At 41.8% G+C, this 15,543-nt stretch overlaps 1 long non-coding RNA gene across 3 annotated transcripts in view; it reads right to left on the bottom strand.

Annotated features, from left to right (window-relative positions):
* Positions 1–15,543, bottom strand: part of LOC138754344 (uncharacterized) — a 98,259-nt gene that overhangs the window by 59,544 nt on the left and 23,172 nt on the right. Inside the window, exons 3-5 of one of the 3 annotated variants that reach the window (XR_011351678.1) lie at positions 12,658–12,735; positions 4,849–4,901; positions 2,766–2,860 (exon numbers count right to left, since the gene is read on the bottom strand). This is a non-coding gene — a long non-coding RNA (uncharacterized lncRNA). Of the gene's footprint in view, positions 1–2,765; positions 3,151–4,848; positions 4,902–12,657; positions 12,736–15,543 lie in introns of all 3 variants that reach the window. The other 2 variants (XR_011351677.1, XR_011351679.1) reach the window with 2 other exon arrangements.

A 15,543-nucleotide genomic window follows, 5' to 3' on the forward strand; every position in this document is an offset into this window, starting at 1 on the left:
CTGTTGTGATGCCGCAGGAGATGGTCAAAGATTGTTTCTCATCTCACTGGATGGTCAAAGATTGTTTCCCATCTCACTGGATGGTCAAAGATTGTTTCCCATCTCACTGGATGGTCAAAGATTGTTTCCCATCTCACTGGATGGGCAAAGATTGTTTCCCATCTCACTGGATGGGCAAAGATTGTTTCCCTTCTCACTGGATGGGCAAAGATTGTTTCCCATCTCACTGGATGGTCAAAGATTGTTTCCCATCTCACTGGATGGGCAAAGATTGTTTCCCTTCTCACTGGATGGTCAAAGATTGTTTCCCATCTCACTGGATGGGCAAAGATTGTTTCCCTTCTCACTGGATGGGCAAAGATTGTTTCCCATTTCACTGGATGGTCAAAGATTGTTTCCCATCTCACTGGATGGTCAAAAATTGTTTCCCATCTCACTGGATGGAGGAAATGAACATCCAGAGAAACAGATACCAACTCCATCACAGCCTCAAATTCCTCCATGCTTTTTCTGTTGCTGTTAAACTTATCCTATTGAATGGAGTTTCATGTCAGTTTTCTTGATTAATAATACTATTTAGCTCTGAACTTGAATGGTATAGTGTTGGGGATCTTGAGGCATTTATTACACTTAACTTTGGAATTGCATCTCAAGGTGATATTGATCGAGGGATCTCCCTGCTGCCAGTGTATTGAATGATACTGGTGATAAAATGTCTTTTGCCATCACTGATATATTCTATTTTCTTTTTATTTTTACCTGTTAACTTGAAAATTGTACTAATAGATACCAAAACTGTCACAGATTAAAAGATGGAATCCATCTCACTGACAATAGTAAATGCCTTGGTGCGTATTTCTTACGATAGAGCAATTAAAAAAATATATTAACAACAGTTCAGATGTAACATCAATTGCCTGTTCAAGGATATTGTACTGTTTGGTTCAACGGTTATACAAGCTATTGAATTTTCATTGAACGTGGTTGGAACTCATTTAATGCAGAACATTTTGGCATCATTTAAATCAGTGAGGTTGATTGCACAAAGGTATTAACATCTCTGAATAGATTCTGATTTTGTAACACGGCACTCCCTGTGATTCTGTCACCAATACCCTCACAAACACTCACAAGATATAGGAGCTGAAGTACGCCCATTGGCCCATCAAGTCTGCTCCATAAATCACTCCTCGATGAGTTGCCATCATTTTAAAAACCAAGTGTGTTGAATAGTTGAAAAGTTCAGAATCGTTCGGAGGAAATTACATCACCAGCATTTTGCCCTCTGACCTACAAATGCCATTTGGTTTCATAGTTTTGATGTTCAGGAAGAGCAGCCCCCACTAAAACAGGTTTGGTTGTCATGGAAATTAGATTTATGTCACCCCTAAGTTGTTGGTTGACGTGTCATATTTACTTCCATTGAAACCAAGACAGTTAATAGCCCAAGTTAAAGTTCCATGACAGTTTTCTGTGTTTCACTCTCAACTATGCAGGTGGCATCAGAAGGCCACTTTGAACAGAACAGTTGAAAACATTTACTTTTTCAGTTCAGAGATTTTTGTGATAAGTTGCATGGGTTCTGGAGACGTCACCTTCATTTAATTTTGCAGACATGACTAAAGTTGACATAATAGATAAAATTCCAAGTAATTGGAGTTCTAATGCTGAATTTGATGCTTTTGAAGCCGATGATCCAAGTGCATTAAAGTTGATCTAATTTTTGCAGTTAATCAGTCAGTGTGATTTATATTGACCTCTATAGATGATACCACGAAACTATTTAGATTCCATTCTTTCTCTTTTACTTCAGAAGAAGGATGTGGTGTTGAGGTTGAAGTAAAGAAAATACACAAGATGCTGGGGGCACCGGCTGCTGAAATCTCAGCTTTCTTACAGAACTTCTTTCTGATTTAGAGTCCCATGGGCCTTGTGTTACAGTGTCTAAATGCAGAAAAACTAAAAACCTGTGGATACTGGGCCTGGGGAGGATTTCCAGCAATTTTTGGTATCATTTCTGAATTCAACAACTTCCAATAACTGCCCTTTCCAGGTTGGGTCAGATCTGGCTAATTTTGATCATCAAAACTGGTGAAACTCAGCAGGTCAAACACTGTACTTTATACAGTAAAGATAAAGATACATAAACAATGTTTTGGGCTTGAGCCCTTCATCAAGGTATGAACAAAATGCAGGCAGGTGCCCAAACAAAATGGTGGGGGTGAGGGGCAGGGGAGAAGCATGGTCTTACAGGCAGGAGGTAAAAAATGAATAAGGGAGAGGGAATCACAGAGGGAGGGGGGGATGGCTCTCTGAATAGAGAGCTGGAGGAAAGGGGAAGAGAGGGAGAATGGGCAGTAGGCCAGCAGAAAGCGGAGAAGTTGATGTTAATGTCATCCTGTTGGAGAGTTCCCAGACATAAAATTAGGTGTTGTTCCTCCAATTTACTGGTGGTCTTGGCTTGACAGTGCATGAGGTCATGGACAGACATGTTAGCATGGAAGTAGGGCGCAAAATGGTTGGCCACTGAAAATTCCCTGTCACTAATGTGGACAGAGAAAAGGTGCTCAGCAAAGCTAATTCTGATCTAAAGTAACAACTTTTTTTTCTTCACAGATACTGTTTGTCCTGCTGGGTATTTCCAGAATTCTCTTTTATTTCAGACTAAATGCTGTGCTTTGGATCTCATATTTCTGGCATTGTTTTTATTTCTCGCATTTCTCATGCATCAATCAGATTTGTAATGCAAACATAACCTCGATCACCTGATTTCACTGCTTTCTGCATTTCCTAGATTTCACTTTTCTTTTCATCTCCAGTGCAGCGCTTTGTGTTCCAACTTGTCCAAGTGGAAGAATCCCTGCAACAGCAGGTGGTAGTTGGTAGTAGGTTTAAACACTTGAGGACAAAGCATTCACTTTAAAATTGTTTCAGTGCAATAGATCTGAACAAAACTCTATTGTGCAATATTGCCACCTTGTGCTGCAATATATTATTGTGCCCTTGTTTTCAGGAAGCCTGTTTGGTTCTGGTTCCAGCAGATTGTTGTCGACTTTCTCCTTTTTCCACCAACTTTCTCCGTTGGACCCTCCTCTTCCAAAGGTGGTGACCTCAGTTTTCCTACCCAATGAGCCTTTCCCCATCTTGAACCTGGTAAGAGACCATGGCCAAACCCATTACTGAACGATTGCACAAGCGTACGTAATCCCAAACCTATTTGCAACCATTGACCAGACATACATAGCACAATGAGGACCATTAGCTGACTATCGGAGGCACAAGCATTTTTCTACTTCTGCTCTCGCTCTAGATCAGTGTTTTTCAAACTTTTTCTTTCCTCTCACGTACTACCTTAAGTAATCCCTATGCCATAGGTCGGGTTGGGCAACCCTTTTTTAAAACTCACATTTCACCTTTAGAATTTCCTATGCCATAAGTGCCTGTGATTAGTAAGAAATTACTTAGTGTGGTATGTGAATGGAAAGAAAAAGTTTAAAAGCCACTGTTTTAATCGTACATAATTGATTCATTATGTGCACGATTTCAAAGGAAATGGGTCAATGACAATTTTTATCAAGCAAAATATTTCACTGACCATTGGGTCTGGAGCAGTGGTTCGCAATCTTTTTTTTCCATTCACATACCACCTTAAGCAATTCCATACTCATCACAGAGTAACCTATGGCATAGGGATTACTTAAAGTGGAAAGAAAAAGTTTGAAAACCACTGCTCAAGATTAGATCAACTAATCACAAAATTCAGGATTCTTTATGGTTGTTCTGAACAGTCCCGGAAACAGCTTGTGTCATCTTTATCCTGGTCATTTAAATTTAGTTTATTTTTATGTAGTCAATTGTTTTAACAGTCCACCAATTAAGCAAATTAAGGGCAGCCAACCTCTTCCACCTAGCTATTGGTTGACTTCATTAGACAATTCTTCATATACCTTGACTACCATATTTACTTATGTAATGATCAAAATATTTTGGACACTTTTTTAGGCCAAGAAAAGGGTGGGTGGGGGGTTGCTGGTCATCTTTTATACAGGTCAAACTTCTGACCTCATTAAGCACGCTTCGTTCAAGGCATCGGGAGCTCACTTGGCCAGGACCAGGTGGTTAAGTCCATAGTTGGGGTGTCGGGAGCTCAGATGGACGGACAAACATGGCAAAGATCCATGGTCGGGAGCTCAGATGGATGGTCGGCCGAGGCATCAGAAGCTCCAGTGGGCGAGCGGTTAGGGCGAGGATCCGCTGTCGAGCCAAAAAATAGATGGGGTGGTTGACTTTTACATGGCTCATACTAAAACACCTGATTTTGGGGCCAGAAAAGGGGAGAGGGGGTCAACTATTACACAGTATTGATGAATATAAAGACCAAGTGGTGAATTACAGAAAAATCATAAACCTTCCAATGACTGACACCAACGTATCCTATACCACTTGCTTGTCAATGATACCTCCAGTATATAACACCATTCTTTCTGTTGTCAGTTTATCCTCGTGATAACATTCTTCTGGGACAACCTCACCCTTGGTCAGGGATATGAGCCTCAGTTATAGTTGACATCTGACAGTCAGCTCCATAACACCAAAACAGAATTCGGTTCGCTTGAAAGATTAGTACACAAAGTCTTAATATGTTTCTTAGATGCTGTACTTCCATTATTTTAATCATGTTACATTCTTTTAAAATTCCAATTTTATTATCTAAGCTCGGTTCTGTGTAAACCCAGGAACTCTGGTCCATTGAGGAGAATCTCACTGCTTTTTGAATGGCTGTCAATTTTCGTGTTTAACTGAACTAAACTTTTTAAATGGTGTAGAAGATAACTTTGACATAACTACCTGATTCAATGATCCCCTTCCCTTTCACTCCTCTCCTTCGTCTTGCTCCCCACCTGGAAGGATACAAGAACTTTAATAGAATTAAGGACATTGATTGGAATCTCTTCCAATGAACTAAGTTGCTTGTTTTAACTGTGTTGGCTTCTGGCAATGGGATAACTGAATAAATCATAAAATACATGGCTTTATTGCTGCTCCAGTGCTTCAGTGAACCCAGGGGAATCACATAAGCTCATACACTGCTATTATTTCCCATGTGATCTGAATGTGCAGAACCATGTACACTGTGGAGCAGGGACTCCTGAGGTATCTTTTATCCAGATTACAGCCTGCATTCCTCCACCCCTTCAATCTTGAATATATCAGCCTGCAAATCCCTCTGGCAGCCAAAGATGCATGTCAAAATATTTCTTAGAAACACCTTCTTCCAAACTGCCATCATCTCCTCTGCTAACAGTATCTTAGGACAACTGAAACCCAAACAAACACCAAGTTCTCCCAGAAATTGTGCAACATAATCTTTGATAAATATATTAAAATGCTCTCAGATCTTTAGTTCAATGCCTAACTCAAGTGCTAATGACAATTCAGCATATTATATTCAGGCATACTTAAAGCACTCTTGTGTGCATGTGCATACACTTGTTCACAGAAACTAAGTCTCCAATTTTCTTGGACAAAATCAAGACCAAGTGATGGCCCTTGTGTTAAGGTCATCCACATTAGGAGACTGATCTCCTGATCTTCGGGACTGATGGAAGTAAGACCGCCTGAGCTAGTTAGCATAAAGTTCTTGACTTATTAATTATATCAGCTTCCTAAAGTGTATAAAGTCACACTCTGGAAATAATTTGCATACCTCCTTTGTACACGTTGAACACTCACCAGTGTTTCTTGCAAACTGACCCTGGGAAAGGTGACCATTACAACTCCTCTGCCTTCCATCAATATGCAGTAACCAAGTGATTTACTTCAGGGTGAGTATGATTTATTTTGGCTACTCCATTGGACCAGTCCCTTTCTCTAACACTGGGGATGTTAATCTCTTCAGAAAACAGACATCAAGGAACAAAAAGAGTTGAAACATCGGGAGTTGGAAAATGCCCCACAGAGAGAATGCAATACTATTCTCTGTAAACCATGACTATATTATGTTAGAGATAACCTGTTGGTCTATATATCACCCAGGCAGACCCATGGTTTCTGCTTGCTCTTGCCCCACCAAACTAGTATTGTCTTATTTCAACTCTATCTTTTCTCCCCTGTCCAATCCTTCCCCACCTAAATCCGTGATACCTCACATCCCCTCCATCTATTCAATGACTTCAGATTCCCTGAATGGGATCACGTCATTTATATTATGGACATCTGATACTTTTACATCTCCATTTCCCATACAGAAGGTCTCAAAGGACCTTGTTCCTTTCTTGACAAGAGACCCAAGCAGTTACCTTCCACAACACTGTCCTCTACCTGGCAGAAGTGTTCTCACTCTCAATTACTTCTCCTTTGACTCATCTCATCCTTCAAATCAAAGGAGTAATGATGGGTACCCGCATGGGTCCCAGCTATGTATGCCTGTTTGTGGAGCAAACCATGCTACAAGCCAAAATAGGCAAGACCCCTCAACTCTTCTATAGTGAGGACTACATCAGGGCTACCTCAAACACCCGTGATGAGCTCGCCAACTTAATTCACTCCGCTGTCAACTTCCACCCATTCTTAAACTTACCTGCTCCATCTCCGACAACTCTCTCTCCTTTCTTGATCTCTCTTTCTCCATCTCTGGAGACAAGCTTTCCACAGACATATTTTACAAACCCACCAACTCCTATGACTACATTTCCTCACACCCAGTCCCCTGCAAGGATTCTATTTCCTTCTCACAATTTTTTCCATCTCCTCCGTATCTGTTCCCAAGATGAGGTCTTTCAGTCCAGATCATCTGCCTTCTTCCACAAACATAGGTCCGCTCCATTACCATCAACTCACCTTCTTACCGGTATCTCCTCCATTTCCCACTCACGCCCTAGATGTAACAAAAACAGGATTCCTCTTGTCCTTACCTACCAACACAACAGCCTCTGCATCCGTAATTTACACCAACTACAACATGATCCCATTACTAGACACATCTTCCCCTCACCTCCCCTCTCTGCCTTCCATAGGGACCCCTCCCTCTATGATTCCCTCGTCCACATCCTTCCCCACCAATTTCCAACCCCCAGCACTTTCCCCCGTGGGAATAAGAAAAGTTAAAAAAGACAACAGAATTAATGGGGCAGAAAGCTTGAGAAGGGATCAAAGAGTATGGCCAAGTGTAATAGGAATCGATGTGAAAGGGGAGGGAAGTAATGGATTAAAAGTATTATATATTAAAGAATGAAGTATAAAAAGTAAAGTGGGTGGGCTTGAGGCAATTGGAAATTGGCAAGTATGATACTGTAGGAATAACAGAGACATGGCTGCAAGAAGACCAGGGCTGGAAATGAATATTCAAGGGTATACGTCCTGTCAGAAGGACACACTGATGGGCTGAGGGGGTGGCGTCACTCTGTTGGTGAGGAATGAAATTCAGTCCCTTGCAAGGGGTGACATAGAATCAGGAGATGTAGAGTCAGTGTGGGTAGAACTGAGAAAATGTAAGGGCAAGAAGACCCCAATCTGAGTTATTTTCAGGTCCCCAAACAGTAGCCTGGATAATAGGGTGCAAATTGAATCAAGAGTTAAAATTGCTATGTCACAAAGGTAATGCTATAGTTGCTATGGGGGATTTCAATGAAAATCAGGTCAGTACCCCAAGAAAGGGAGTTTGTGGAATGCCTCCAAGTGGATTCTTGTACTAGATGCTTGGCTTGTACTACCCTACCAGGGAGAAGGCAATTATGGATTTATTGTTGTGTAATGAGCCAGATTTGATAAGGTAACGAGGTAAAGGAGCCATTAAGAGGTAGTGACCATAATATGATGTTTTAATCTACAATTTGAGAGGGAGAAAATCGGAAGTGTCAATATTATAGTTGAACAAAGAAACTATGGAGCTGTGAGTGAGGAGCTGGCCAAAGTTGAATGGAAAGATACCCGAACAGGGATGACAATGGAACAACAATGGCAGGTATTTCTGAGACTAATACAGAAGGGTCAGGATCAGCTCATTCCAAAGAGGAAGAAAGATTCTAAGGGGAGTAAGGGGCACTGTGACTGACAAGGGAAGTCAAGGACAATATAAAAGTAAAAGAGATGTAGTAAACTGCAAAGATGAGCTGGAATCCAGAGGATTGGGAAACTTTTAAAGGACAACAGAAGATAACTAAAAAGGCAATACGGGGAGAAAAGAGGTATGAAGGTATGCCAGCCAAGAATATAAAAGGGGATAGTAAAAGCTTCTTTTAGAAGAGGAAAAAATTAGTTAAGATCAAAGTAAGGCCCTTGAAGACAGAAACTGGCAAAAATATTAAGAGGAACAAGGAAATGGTAGACTGGTTGAACAGGTACTTTGGATCTGTCTTCACTAGGGAAGACACAAACAATCTTCAAGATGTAATAGTGGACAGAGGGCCTAGGGTAACCGAGAAACTGAAGGAAATTCACATTAGGCAGAAAATAGTGTTGGATAGACTGATGGGACTGAAGGCTGATAAATCCCTAGAGCCCTAATGGTCTACATCCCAGGGTACTTAAGAAGGTGGCTCTAGAAATCATGGACGCATTGGTAATCATTTTCCAATGTTCTATAGATTCAGGATCAGTTCCTGTGGATTGGAGGATAGCTAATGTTATCCCACTTTTTAAGAAAGGAGGGAGAGTGAAAACAGGGAATTATAGACCAGTTAGCCTGACATCAGTGGTGGGAAATATGCTGGAGTCAATTATAAAAAATGAAATAACGGCATATTTGAATAGCAATAACAAGATCAGACTGAGTCAGCATGGATTTACGAAGGGGAAATCACGCTCAACTAATCTTCTGGAATTTTTTGAGGATATAACTATGAAAATGGACAAGAGAGAGCCAGTGGATCAAGTGTACCTGGACTTTCAGAAAGCCTTTGATAAGGTCCCACATAGGAGATTGGTGGGCAAAATTAGAGCACATGGTATTGGAGTAGGATATTAACATGGATAAAAAATTGGTAGGCAGACACGAAACAAAGAGTAAGGATTAGGGGATCCCTTTTGGAATGGCAGGCAGTGATTAGTAGGGTACCACAAGGCTCAGTGCTGAGACCGCAACTATATATAATATACATTAGCCAATTTGCAGATGTTCCAAAGCTGGGTGGCAGTGTGAAATGTGAGGACGATGTTATGAGAATGCAGGGTGACTTGGACAGGTTGGGTGAGTGGGCAGATGCATGGCAGATGCAGTTTAATGTGGATAAGTGTAAGGTTATCCACTTTGGTGGCAAGAACAGGAAGGCAGATTACTATCTGAATGGTGTCAAGTTAGGAAAAGGGGAAGTACAACGAGATCTAGGTGTCCTTGTTCATCAGTCACTGAAACTAAGCTTGTAGGTACAGCAGGCAGTGAAGGAAGCCAATGGCATGTTGGCCTTCATAACAAGTGGAGCTGAGTATAGGAGCAGAGGGATCCTTCTGCAGTTGTACAAGGCCCTGGTGAGACCACACCTGGAGAATTGTGTGCAGTTTTGGTCTCCAGGTTCGAGGAAAGACATTCTTGTTATTAAGGGAGTGTAGCGTAGGTTCACGAGGTTAATTCCTGGGATGGCGGGACTGTCATATGTTATAAGATTAGAGTGATTACCTGTGGAATTTAGAAGGATAAAAGGGGATCTGATTGAAACATAAAAGATTATTAAGGGACTGGTCACACTAGAGGCAGGAAACATGTTCCCGATGTTGGGACAGCTCAGAACTAGAAATCACAGTTTAAGAATAAGGGGTAGGCCATTTAGAACAGAGTTGAGGAAAAAAAATTTTACCCAGAGAATTGTGGATCTGTGGAATTCTCTTCCTCAGAAGGCAGTGGCAGCCAATTCTCTGGATATTTTCAAGAAAGAGTTAGATAGAACTCTTAAAGAGAGTGAAGTCAAGGGATATGGGGGAAAGGCAGGAACTGGGTACTGATTATGGATGATCAGCCATGATCACAGTGAATGGTGGTGCATCTCGAAGGGCTGAATGGCCTACTCCTGAACCTATTGTCTATTGGCTGCAGGAAGCGCCACACTTGCATGCACACCTCCTCCTTCACCACAATTCGGGGCCCGAAACACCCCTTCAAGTGAAGCAACCCTTCACGTGTATCCACTGGACTGATTTACTGCATCCGGGGCCTCCTTTGTGGCCTTCTCTACATCAGAGAGACTAGGTGCAGAGTCGGAGATTTCTGCCTTGAGCACCTTTGTTCCATCAGCACCAGTGACAGAGACCTCCCAGTAGCTAACCATTTCAGTTCTGTGTCCCACTCCCATACGCACATGTCTGCCCATGGCCTCATGTACTATCCTACCAAAACCACCCGTAAATTGGAGGAACCACACTTGATTTTCCATGTGGGCACTCTCCAGCCGGATGGCATCAACAATGACTTCTTTAAATTCTGCTAACCTGCTCTACTCTTCCCCCTCCCTTCCCCTACACTTTGTCTTCTTTCCCCCAGCTCTCTACCCTTTCCCTCTCTATTCCCAGAGCCATCCCTCCTCCCCTTGCTTGGTGCTGTGCACTCCCTCCCTTATCCACCTATTACTTCCTGCCTTTGGGGCCACCCCCCCATCCCTCCCCAACCCCACCATTTTGTTCGGATGCCTGCCCATATTTTTCTATACCTTGATGAAGGGCTCATTCAACCCTAAAACATCGGTTGTGTATCTTTATCTTTGCTACATCAAGGACACTGTTTGACTAGCGTTTTGTTTTTACCACAACCACAGCATTTGCAGACTTTCGTGTTCTACAATTTGTCTGTAGAAGAACCTTTCTCACTGTGCACTGTTTTGCTCTCAGTTTCTCCCCATTCCACATCTCAAAAACATAAATAGCAGAATGATTGAAGTTGGTTTTCGCTGATGTTCATCTGTGGTTGTGATTGGTCAGAGCAAATCATTCCACTAGAAATCAGTTTGCCATTGATAAATGTGTGGTCCAAGTGTAACCATACCAAATTAATTATAGTATCAAATAGGATTCACAACTGTCATTGATGTCCTGAACTGACCACATGATCCTGAATATCTCTCAGAAATCAAAGCAATCAGTCAAGACTACAAACGCTGAAACCTAATATTTCCTTTCTTGACCATTTGGGTTCTTGCAATGTGGGATTTATGGATTTATGCCAATTAACTGTGATTGATGATGATCTAATTCAGTTCAATGGATCCAGCCCTTTAGGAATGTATGAGGGAGTCCAGTACCTAAGAACCAAATTGTAGTAAAGGGGTTCTACTCCACCAGAGTTCAGGTCTGCCACTAGATTTCCTCCTGGAGATTTAGGGAGCATATTTGGCAATTGTTCAGTGGGTAATTGCAAAGGAATAGCCTCAATGAAGAGGTAATTGGAGTTAAACATGGTCAGAATCTCAGCCACACTATTGTATTGGGATAAGGAACTTTGCCTACTTATCACATCTCTTTTTCACACTATTTCTTGCAATGATGGTTCTTAAACCTTCTAATCTGGACTCTACATCTAGTAACATATACCAGGCTGATGTTAGGGTGAACAGACATTGTTCTCCTTTTATTGTCTCTCAAGCAATTGGCCCCCACAAGCTTGAACTTTAAATCCATTAAATTTTAAATTTAAACATACAACACGGTAACAGGCTCTTTCGGCCCAAGAGCCCGTGCCACCCAATTACACCCAATTGACCTCCAACCCCCATACGTTTTGAACGATGGTAAGAAACTGGAGCACTAGGAGGAAACCCATGCACACACAGGGACGTACAAACTCCTTAAGACAATGCTGTATTGAACCCTGGTCACTGGCACTGTGACAGCATTGCACTAACCTCTACGCTAACTATGCCGCCCCTAAATTAAGATAAATGGCCAAAAGGTTATGGACTTGCCGTAACTTCCCAATGACTATCCCCAACATGTTCTGTTTGGCCCTCCTGGGATGCAACTGTATCCCATGCTTCTTTCTTAATGGAGACATGCCCCAATTTAATTAACTCTGTTAATAGCTCTGCTGTGATAATAGTTGATAAATATCATATAAATGGACTAGATCTACTGCAGATACCTGTAACAGTAAATTCTTCTTTAGATAGAATCAATGAAACATACAAAACAGGTGCAGGAAAAAGCCATTCAACCCCTCAAGCTTGGACCACCATGCAATTCAATCGTGGCTAATAATATGTCTTCAACAGCCTATTCCTTAATTCTTTCCAGACCCTATAACCTCTTTAACCAACAGGACCTTATCTAACTCCCTTTTAAATATATTTAATGAAATGGTCTCAACAAACTTCTGTTCCACAAGTTCATTACTCTCTGAGTGAACAAGTTTCTCCTCATTTCATAGAGGAGGCATAGCACAGTAGTTAGCGCAACGAGTGACCCAGATCGAATCCCGCACTGTCAGTAAGAAGTTTGTACATTCTCCTCATGTCTGCATGGGTTTCCTCCGGATGCTCCGATTTCCTCCCACTCTTCAAAGCGTATGAAGGTTGTAGGTTAATTCAAATATTTGGCACATCATTTAAGGCAGCTCACAAAGCAATTACCAAAAAGGCTGCTACAGAGAAATAGATTGGAGGTCAATCCATAAGAGTGGTAGAGCGGAGCACTGGAGTCTTGCTCCTTCCCCCCCTTACCCCCATCGACGTGACATACCAGGATCGGTGTCTGAAGAGGGTGCGGAAAATCGTTGAGGATCCCTTCCACCCTGCACGCAGCATCCTTCATCTGCTCCTATCAGGGAAGAGATACAAGAGCATCAGAGCTAGCACCACCAGGCTGAGGAACAGCTTCTTCCCATGGGCAGTGAGAATGCTGAATGACCCAAGGAACTGCTCACACTAACCATCCGAGACTCATATTTATGAAACAACATTTATATATTTATTTTTATACATGCTTACTTGTCCTGCGTGTGTATTGATTGTCTGCATTTGTGTTATGACTGGTTATGTGTCTGTGTGTTTTGCACCCAACTTTTGTTGGGTTGTACTTGTGAAATCAGATGACAATAAACTCTGACTTGATATTCTCCAATAATTTCCTGATAATCTCCCCACATTCCTAACTCACGTTACAATCCAAATCCTACCCAAACCTTCCCTCCAACCTCCATCCTTATTCTACTACTCAGATGCATACAAGGGATAAAGTGAGAGAGGAATATTTACACACTGATCCAGACATCTTTGGATGAGGAAGGAAAGCAAAGCACTCGGAGAGACATCACCTGGTCACAGGGAGAATGCACAAATAATACAGACGGTGCTGGAGGTCAGTGTTGATCATGGATCATTGTGAGGTTGTCTCTCCACCAGCTCCACCACTCTGTACCCAGTCACAGACGCATGGTCAGAGACTGAAACCTCTGCCACTGAGATTCGGATCTCTACTCTAGCTGCTCAGTTTTCTCTTGTGACTTCTGGCCAGTTATAGGATGTCACTCAAAAGGATCAGCATTGGATCCCATTTTCACAAGTGTGGAATCAATAAAAATTAGGGAGTGGATAAAAGCCAGCTTTGTATACTTCCAAAGCCAGCTGTGCATACTTCCTAATCCAATATGGATACTAACTGACATTATAAGTAGGAACACATTTCCTGAAAGGGCACTGGAAATAGAATGGATAACAAGAATTTGATCAGTATATGCACAGATAAAAATGACAGAGTTATGAGAAAGGGTAGGACTAATTGAAACCAACACAAGTATAATGGGCTGAATGGTCTCCATCTGTGGTGTATTACAATGTGAAGATATTGTGTGGGATTGCTGGGGAATTCTGAGAACAGCATAAACATCTGGGCTGGGACCACTTGATGTAAACACTCCCTGAGGATAATAAGAGAAAACTGTTAAGAAATACAATATCTTCCTTCAACGAGTAAAAATGAATACAACCACATGCCATTTAAATAGAATGCAAGGTCCCAACAGAAATGATGCTCAGAGAGCCCCCAAAGACAGGTTCTTTGTCAGTCCTTGGCTGGCGGCCCATGTACAATGCTACATGGAACTATTCTAGTTGCCAGTTTGGCTTCAACAAGGATCACCAGCATTGTATCTGGTCCCTGGTGCATCACATAATGTTCATAAAGAGGTAACCAAAACAAGAGCAGAGTTCAGCTGCACTCCAAGCAATAAATCTCTTCTCAGAACAAAACCCATACCCAAAACAGCCTGAGAGAGAGAGAGAGAGAGAGAGAGAGAGAGAGAGAGAGAGAGAGAGAGAGAGATAGCCCCTTTTACACAGCCATTAAAAGAGAGGAATTAACTGCCTTTTAACAGCTTCACCTACCTGTATAGTTGCAACAAAGGTGGGATGGGTGATAATTTTTATCCCATATCTAATGATACTACCAAGGTAGGTAGTATCAGAGCCAATGCATTTAACAACGGCTTCTGTCTAAAAGGGTTCACGCAGGACGCTGACACTGTACCACTACATCATATAGGATGCTGACGTTGTAATGCTGCAGGTCCCATCTCTTTTGCTCTGGGATGCCGGCTTGCTTATGTAAAAGGTTGCACTGACCCGGCATTTCTTGTTTCAATGTGAACAACCCAAGCTGCCTTTAAAGATAGGTCAGTCTATGTAAATGGGTATTCCGTGTAAAAAAAGCTGAGAGAGAGAGAGAGATGTTTTTTACATAGAACTTATGTGATAGTTCCATTCTGGGATTGGCTGTTCACATAGGAACAACCAAAACCCCAAATATCCATATCACATCGCATGTTGAGACACAATATCTGAAGTAGAGTATTTAAGAAGGCTGAACAACTTATACAGTTAGACTGCAGGCCATCCATGAAAATAATTTGGGGTTGAGGAGGTAATATGTCGGAATGGGAATGAGCCCTTATTCCCATTCTGAACTTTTTACACAGACTACATTTTAAGAAATTGGGCATAATTTCCTGGAGTGCACCAGCTGTGTAAAAACCATGAGAGAGAGAGAGAGAGAGAGAGAGAGAGAGAGAGAGAGAGAGAGAGAGAGGAGGGGAGAACACGCAACAATTCTGGAAGAAGCACAAAGCACATTTGAAATTGATAGCAAATGATTTCCGGGAAAAGATCAGTTTCCTCATTACATTGGGATAGAAGGTTTATGCCATTCAAATATTAATGGAGTTTTCAATAAACCACTGTGGGTAGGTGGTTATTCTTTGTGGATAGCCTTGAACTTGGCTGGTCTAATCTTTTCTGTGATTATGAAGATAATTCAGAAAAACCAGATACTTTTAATTTTTTTTTTCAGATTGAATGGATTTTGCTTGGAATCAGCAGTAATTTACTCAGCATTCATTACCTAGTCCTAATGGATGATATGAAGGTTGGAGGAGTTGTGGATGGTGCTGAAGGTTGGCGCAGGTTACAAACAGATATAGACAGAATTCAGAGTTGGGCAGAAAAGTGGCAGATGGAGTTCAATCTGGGTAAGTGTGAGGTGATGCATTTTGGAAGGACTAACAAGAAGGCTGAGTACAGGGTTAATGGTTTGTTACTTAAGAGAGTGGGTGAACAGTGGGACCATGGGGTC

This window comes from Narcine bancroftii, chromosome 2 (genome assembly GCF_036971445.1).
Source record: "Narcine bancroftii isolate sNarBan1 chromosome 2, sNarBan1.hap1, whole genome shotgun sequence".
In the NCBI taxonomy this organism is placed as follows: domain Eukaryota; kingdom Metazoa; phylum Chordata; class Chondrichthyes; order Torpediniformes; family Narcinidae; genus Narcine; species Narcine bancroftii.